We start from the raw sequence: 6,000 nt of genomic DNA, 5'->3' as shown, positions 1-6,000 counted from the left end.
TGTTCCTATTACTGAACTAGTTTTTCCTCCCATTAAAATTTCTGCCCAGTGCTGGCTGCATATGTCACTGTGTTTCCACAGAGGAGAAACAAAAAAATGTTGGAGGTATTGAAATTTTCCCACTCCCATTTTAGATTTCTAGTGCAAAGTTCTGACATTAAAACATCGTGAAAGAGAAAATCTTACTTTACTAGAGAGGGAAGCTTATATTGGAAAGGGCATAAATTCAGGTACTATGCCCATATGCTCTTCTAATCTGTATCTAATGACCTGGGAATAACCAGGTGTGAAGTAAAGCTAGATCAGAAGTATTTTCTGCCAATGTGGAGGACAGTTCTTAAAGTTTGGTTGGTCTTATCCAGCCTTGGGGACTGAGTTGATAAATGACTTAGACTGCAAGTGGCAATTTTCCTTTACAGTTTTTCTCACTTTGGAAAAAAGAAACTAAAAATATATTAAATTTCAGTGTTCAAAGAGTAACTATGTTTTGGCTCTAACTAAGAAGGATTCAGAGGTAACTTTGGTAAATAGGACTCAACTAAATGTTTTGATTTATTAATCCTATTTCCCAAAAAAATATAAAAGTAGATAACGAGAGGTTAAAGCAACTCCTCCATATACATTCCTCTGAATTATAGGAAAATTGACCCATAAGAATTATGCCTCCCTCCCCACAACACACAAAACCCACTCCAATTAGAGAAAGAGAATTAGCCATAAGGAGGAGCCTCGTTCAGTTAATTCCTAGTGGAAGCTCGTTTAAAAATCGTTAAAAAAAAAATTGATCACATAATAGGATGACAACAGGTGGTAGCATATCTATTCTATTCTAAGAAACTGAAAACCCAGACTTTCTTCTCCCCAGTCAGGAAAGACGGTGACCTACAAGACTGAACCCCTGTCTAGAAGGAGACTTAGGCACTGTAGCAATATAAAGCAATACCCCAAGAGGTGATGCTTGTGCCATCTAGGAGGAATTCTATCCTCGAGGCTGGAGAGAAGGAGAGAATAGGAATGTAGTCACTAGAAAAATAGGCACAATTTTCCTTTTTTGATAATTTGTGTAAGGAGTGCTTAATTTGATTCAAGCTTGTGGTCGGCTAGGAAGAATTTAATTAGGCCTTTGTAACTTAGTTCACTGTCCAAGAAGTCACTCTGCAAGAAAAAGTCATTCATATTCCAGTAATCTCACTTAGCCAATTTCTTTTTTTTTTTTTTTTTTTGTAATTTTTTTATTTTTTATTGACTTTGTAATAATATTACATTAAAAATATATATGTGAGGTCCCATTCAACCCCACCCCCCCCCCTCTCCCCCCCCCCAACAACACTCGTTCCCATCATCATGACACATCCATTGGATTTGGTAAGTACATCTTTGGGCACCTCTGCACCTCATATACATTGGTTCACATCATGGCCCATACTCTCCTCTATTCCATCATGTAGGCCCTGTGAGGATTTACAATGTCCGGTGATTACCTCTGAAGCACCATCCAGGGCAGCTCCATGTCCCGAAGACGCCTCCACCTCTCATCTCTTCCTGCCTTTCCCCATACCCTTTGTCCATTATGTCCACTTTTCCCAATCCAATGCCACCTCTTCTATGTGGACACTGGATTGGTTGTGTCCATTGCACCTTTATGTCAAGAGGAGGCTCAGATTCCACCTGGATGCTGGATGCAATCCTCCCATTTTCAGTTGTAATCACTCTAGGCTCCATGGTGTGGTGGTTGTCCTTCTTCACCTCCATCTTAGCTGAGTGTGGTAAGTCCAATAAATCAGATTGTAGGTGCTGGAGTTCACTTAGCCAATTTCATTCCCAATTTAGGCAGGCCAAAAGAGAAAACCATTAAAATGTTATTTCCAGTATTTAAGGCACTGGTAATAAGAATTTTTGTTATTTGTTTTTTTATGGAAAGAAAATAAACAAGATCAATGTTCAGTAACTAAATTTGCTTTAAAATTTTGAACTCTTCAAATATAATATGGTAATATAGAAAAACAGCTGTAGCAGTTTGATATAGTTATGAATTCCAAAAATAGATATTGGATTATGTGTGTAATCTGGTCTGTACCTGGGCATAATTAAGTTATGATTGGGGCTTTAATTGTGCCATGTCATTAGGGCAATGAGTCCACATGCCTTTGTGGGTGGGAACTCACAGATAAAAGGCATGGCAAAGAACAGAGTGGGGCGTTTTTTGATGTTGGAGTTTGATGTTGAAGCCTTAAGCTGGAGCCCCAGGAAGAAAGCTCACAGAGGAAAGAGAAGTCAGCCCCAGGAAGAGAGGGACCCTGAGCCCAGGAAGAAGTAGGCCCTGGGAAGACAGGAACCAACAAAGAGAAGCAAGACCCTGGAAGGTAGGAACCCAGGAAGCCTGAGCCCTTGTGGATATCAGCAGCCATCTTGCCCCAACACATGAAAATAGACTTTGGTGAGGGAAGTAGCTTATGCTTTATGGCCTGGTATCTGTAAGTTCCTACCCCAAATAAATACCCTTTATAAAAACCAACCAAGTTCTGGTATTTTGCATCAGCACCCCTTTGGCTGACCAATACAACAGTGTTTCAAATAAGTAAGTAACAAAAAAGAAATGGAAAATTCTTATTTCTACAAATGATACATGTAGCAGTTTGCAGCTTTTGTGGACCCCAGAAAATCCTGTTCTTAGTGACAATCAACTCTGTGTGTGTAAAGCTTTTGTAGATGGGACTTTCTGCTTGGATTCAGTGAAGGGAACTTCCTTTTGATTAGGTCACTTCAGAAGGGCGAGGCCCAGGGTGGGTCTCAATCCTCTTATAAGATCGATCCCTTTTTAAATAGAGGGATAAAAAGCCACAGATGCAGAAAAGTAGCTGCAGGGACAGAGAGGAACCCAAAAGATGTGTGAGAACCCCCAAAGCAATGACAGCCAGGAGGAGAGGGGAGAGATATGCAGATGCCGCCATGTGCCTGGTTGCCCAAAGCTGCAGCTCAGGGTGAAGGTGAGCCTGGAGGAGAAGGCGGAGACCCGCAGATGCTGCCATTGTGCCCTGCCATGTGCCTCATCACCCACAGCTGCAGCTTGGAGAGAAAGTATCTCTGATGATGCCTTAATTTGAACACTTTCACAGCCTCAGAAGTGTAACCTTTTAAGTTAATAAATCCCACTGAAAAAGCCAACCCGTTTCTGGTGTATTGCTTTGGCAGCATTTAAAAAACTAAACAAATACATAAGAAAGAAGGCAAACCATGAAGATATGACAGACAAGGTCTCTTCCCTCCAAAAATATACATTTCTTTATTTCCTTGCCCTAAACAAGAGAGAAGATTCTGTGGAGACATCATGTCCACGTAGATGTGACCATTGCTCTATTGTTCTTTTTTTTTTTGACAATACTGAAGTTCAGTTTTTAAATCTATATATACTTTCTAAATGTTCTATTGTTCTTCATGCAATACTGGTCCTTTCATGTAAACATTTTTCAGAAATGTGATCAATTTTTTCTTATATTTATAATTCAAATGTTTCCAAAAATACTATATGAAAGTGGAATCGCATTGCAAAGTTCTAGGAAATTACTTGTTACTGATTTGATATAGAAAACAAAAAGTATCCTCAATTTCAGTGTTCACTCAATATAATCATACTTTTGCAACATCTTAAAACATGAGATGATAAGGTAAAGGTATCTTGCTACAATATTTTTAATTTTTTAAGATCATTTTCACAAAGCATCAGATTTTTTAAAATCTTCTCTATCTCTGTCATTATTCACATAGCTTGTTGTTTATTCTGTCCTATTAAAGCCACATTTTTCATTCCAGGTTGTGTGGAGATGTATAACCATTATTGTGGACTTCAGTTGTAACCTTCAAATAATTCAAAGAAATTAAAACATGCATTCTGCATAATTATTTTAATCCATTTTATTTATGGATAGTCTTTTCTATTACATTTATTGGTTTTTATTTCAAATGGCTTCAACATAAATATTGATATTGGTTGTTTCTATTATTTCTAAAAATTCAAAAGCTAAACAGGCAATTTATTAGCATCTTTATATAAAATTAAGCCATTCAATAAGTCTGTGCATTAATATTTGTTTTCTCCATTTTAAGATGAGATAACTGAGACTAATAGAGAAATTAAATATCTCATCCAATTCATATCCAAGTCTCTAATTCCAAAGTCTTATATACTGTCTTTCAGTTTCTAAAGCAAAACCATTAAAACTTGAATGGTAAGAGATACTGTTATTCATAGTAAGGTAAAATAACTTTTAAAATGCCAACTTGTTTCAAAACTGTATCCCCTTGGAGTGCCATCCCAACTTGCAACGTATTTCTTCCTCACCACTCCTCCCATTTTCTCATCTTTTAGTACTCTTCTTTTCATAGTGATTTTTACTTTGCTCCACCTTCCATAGTTATAATTTCAAAAATTCATCTTTGTACATTCCAACCTGTTCTTTCTACTTGAACATTCTTCACCCCAGATGCCAAATCTCTTCTCCCTGTAAGTTATGCCCATCATCACTTGTATAACCCTGCTTGTCACAGCTGCCTTTAAGTGACCACTGGTGACATTCATATTGTAGTGCTCTGTCACCAAAACAAAACTGCTCTAGTTCAGAACTTCTTAAGCCTGGGGTTTGTAGTTGATGTCTGGGCAGTTCTGTGCACACATAACTGAAAATCAATAGGAAGTTAATGAAAAGCAAATACCATAGGGAGAGTCAGGCACTGCACTTCACAAACTTATAGAGCACGAGAGAAAGCAAAAGGATAAAAACAGGTTTGGAAAAGAAAAAAATGGATCAGTTGTTTTATATGATGCTTATCTTTAGGTCATCTATAACTTGGCCTTAGGTCCAATGTTTTCACTTTCTCATTAAAAAAAAAAAAAAGTTTTTGGAACACCTGGACGGGAAAATCCAGATTAAGATGACTCACCAGGATGCATGAGGAAGTTCATATATCTTCTTGTTCTCAGAATTGTAAGAAACACATTCTCAAAGGCTTGATTATCTCTAAATTGATGGCTATAATGAACAGCTGAAATAGAAATAGCCCACTATAAAATTGTTCCAGCCCATGGCATCTGTCTCCAGGGAGATGGAATACCTCTGACCTCCTGACTATTCCCATTGACCAAAATGTTGCTCTCTACACAATTTAGAATTTCATTCTGATAGCAGTAATCATAATATGAATTATCCGTGAACATTTCTTAAGTACTCCACAAGTGGCTGACATTGGCTTGTTGCTACACCTCTCATGATTCATTCAACAAGTGATGAAGAAGCTATTGTAGAGCACAGTGCTTCAGTCTGTGTTCTGCCCTGTTCTGTGTAAGCCTTATTCAAGAGGTCATTGTGACAATGTTTTTAAAAAGCATGTAAAGTATTAAGGTATTTAACCACTTACTCAGTATATGTCATGCGGATAATAAATGTAACCTGTTCTTATTCCTACCTGATACTGCGTATTCAATTTTCTGTTGCTATTGTAACAAATTACCATATATTTAGTGTCTTAAAACAATGCAAGTTTATTATTTTATAATTCTGGAAGCCAAGTCCTGAATGGGTCCAAATGGACTAAAATCAAGTTGTCAGCAAAGCTGTATTCCTACCTAGAGTCTCTAAGGGATAATCCATTTTCATGCCTTTTCCAGCTTCTAGAAGGTACCTATATTCCTTGGCTCATGGCCCCCTTTCATCATTGTAGCCAGCAATTGACTGTCAAGTTTTGCTTTAATCAGGTCACTCTAACTCTTTAACCTACACCTTCCATATTTAAGTACTCTTGTGATTATCTGGGTGGATTGAATCCACCCAGATAATCCAATATAATGTTCTTTCTTTAAAGTCAGCTAATTAGCAAACTAAACTCTGTCTGCAATTTTACTCTTCCTTGCCATATAACATAATCCCCAGATACTGGGGATTCAGACATAGATATGTTTGGGAGGCATTGCTCTACCTATCACATACCAATAATTAAGCAATATTA

Source organism: Dasypus novemcinctus, chromosome 11 (genome assembly GCF_030445035.2).
Source record: "Dasypus novemcinctus isolate mDasNov1 chromosome 11, mDasNov1.1.hap2, whole genome shotgun sequence".
Lineage (NCBI taxonomy): Eukaryota > Metazoa > Chordata > Mammalia > Cingulata > Dasypodidae > Dasypus > Dasypus novemcinctus.
Note: the sequence above shows the minus strand (reverse complement) of the source record.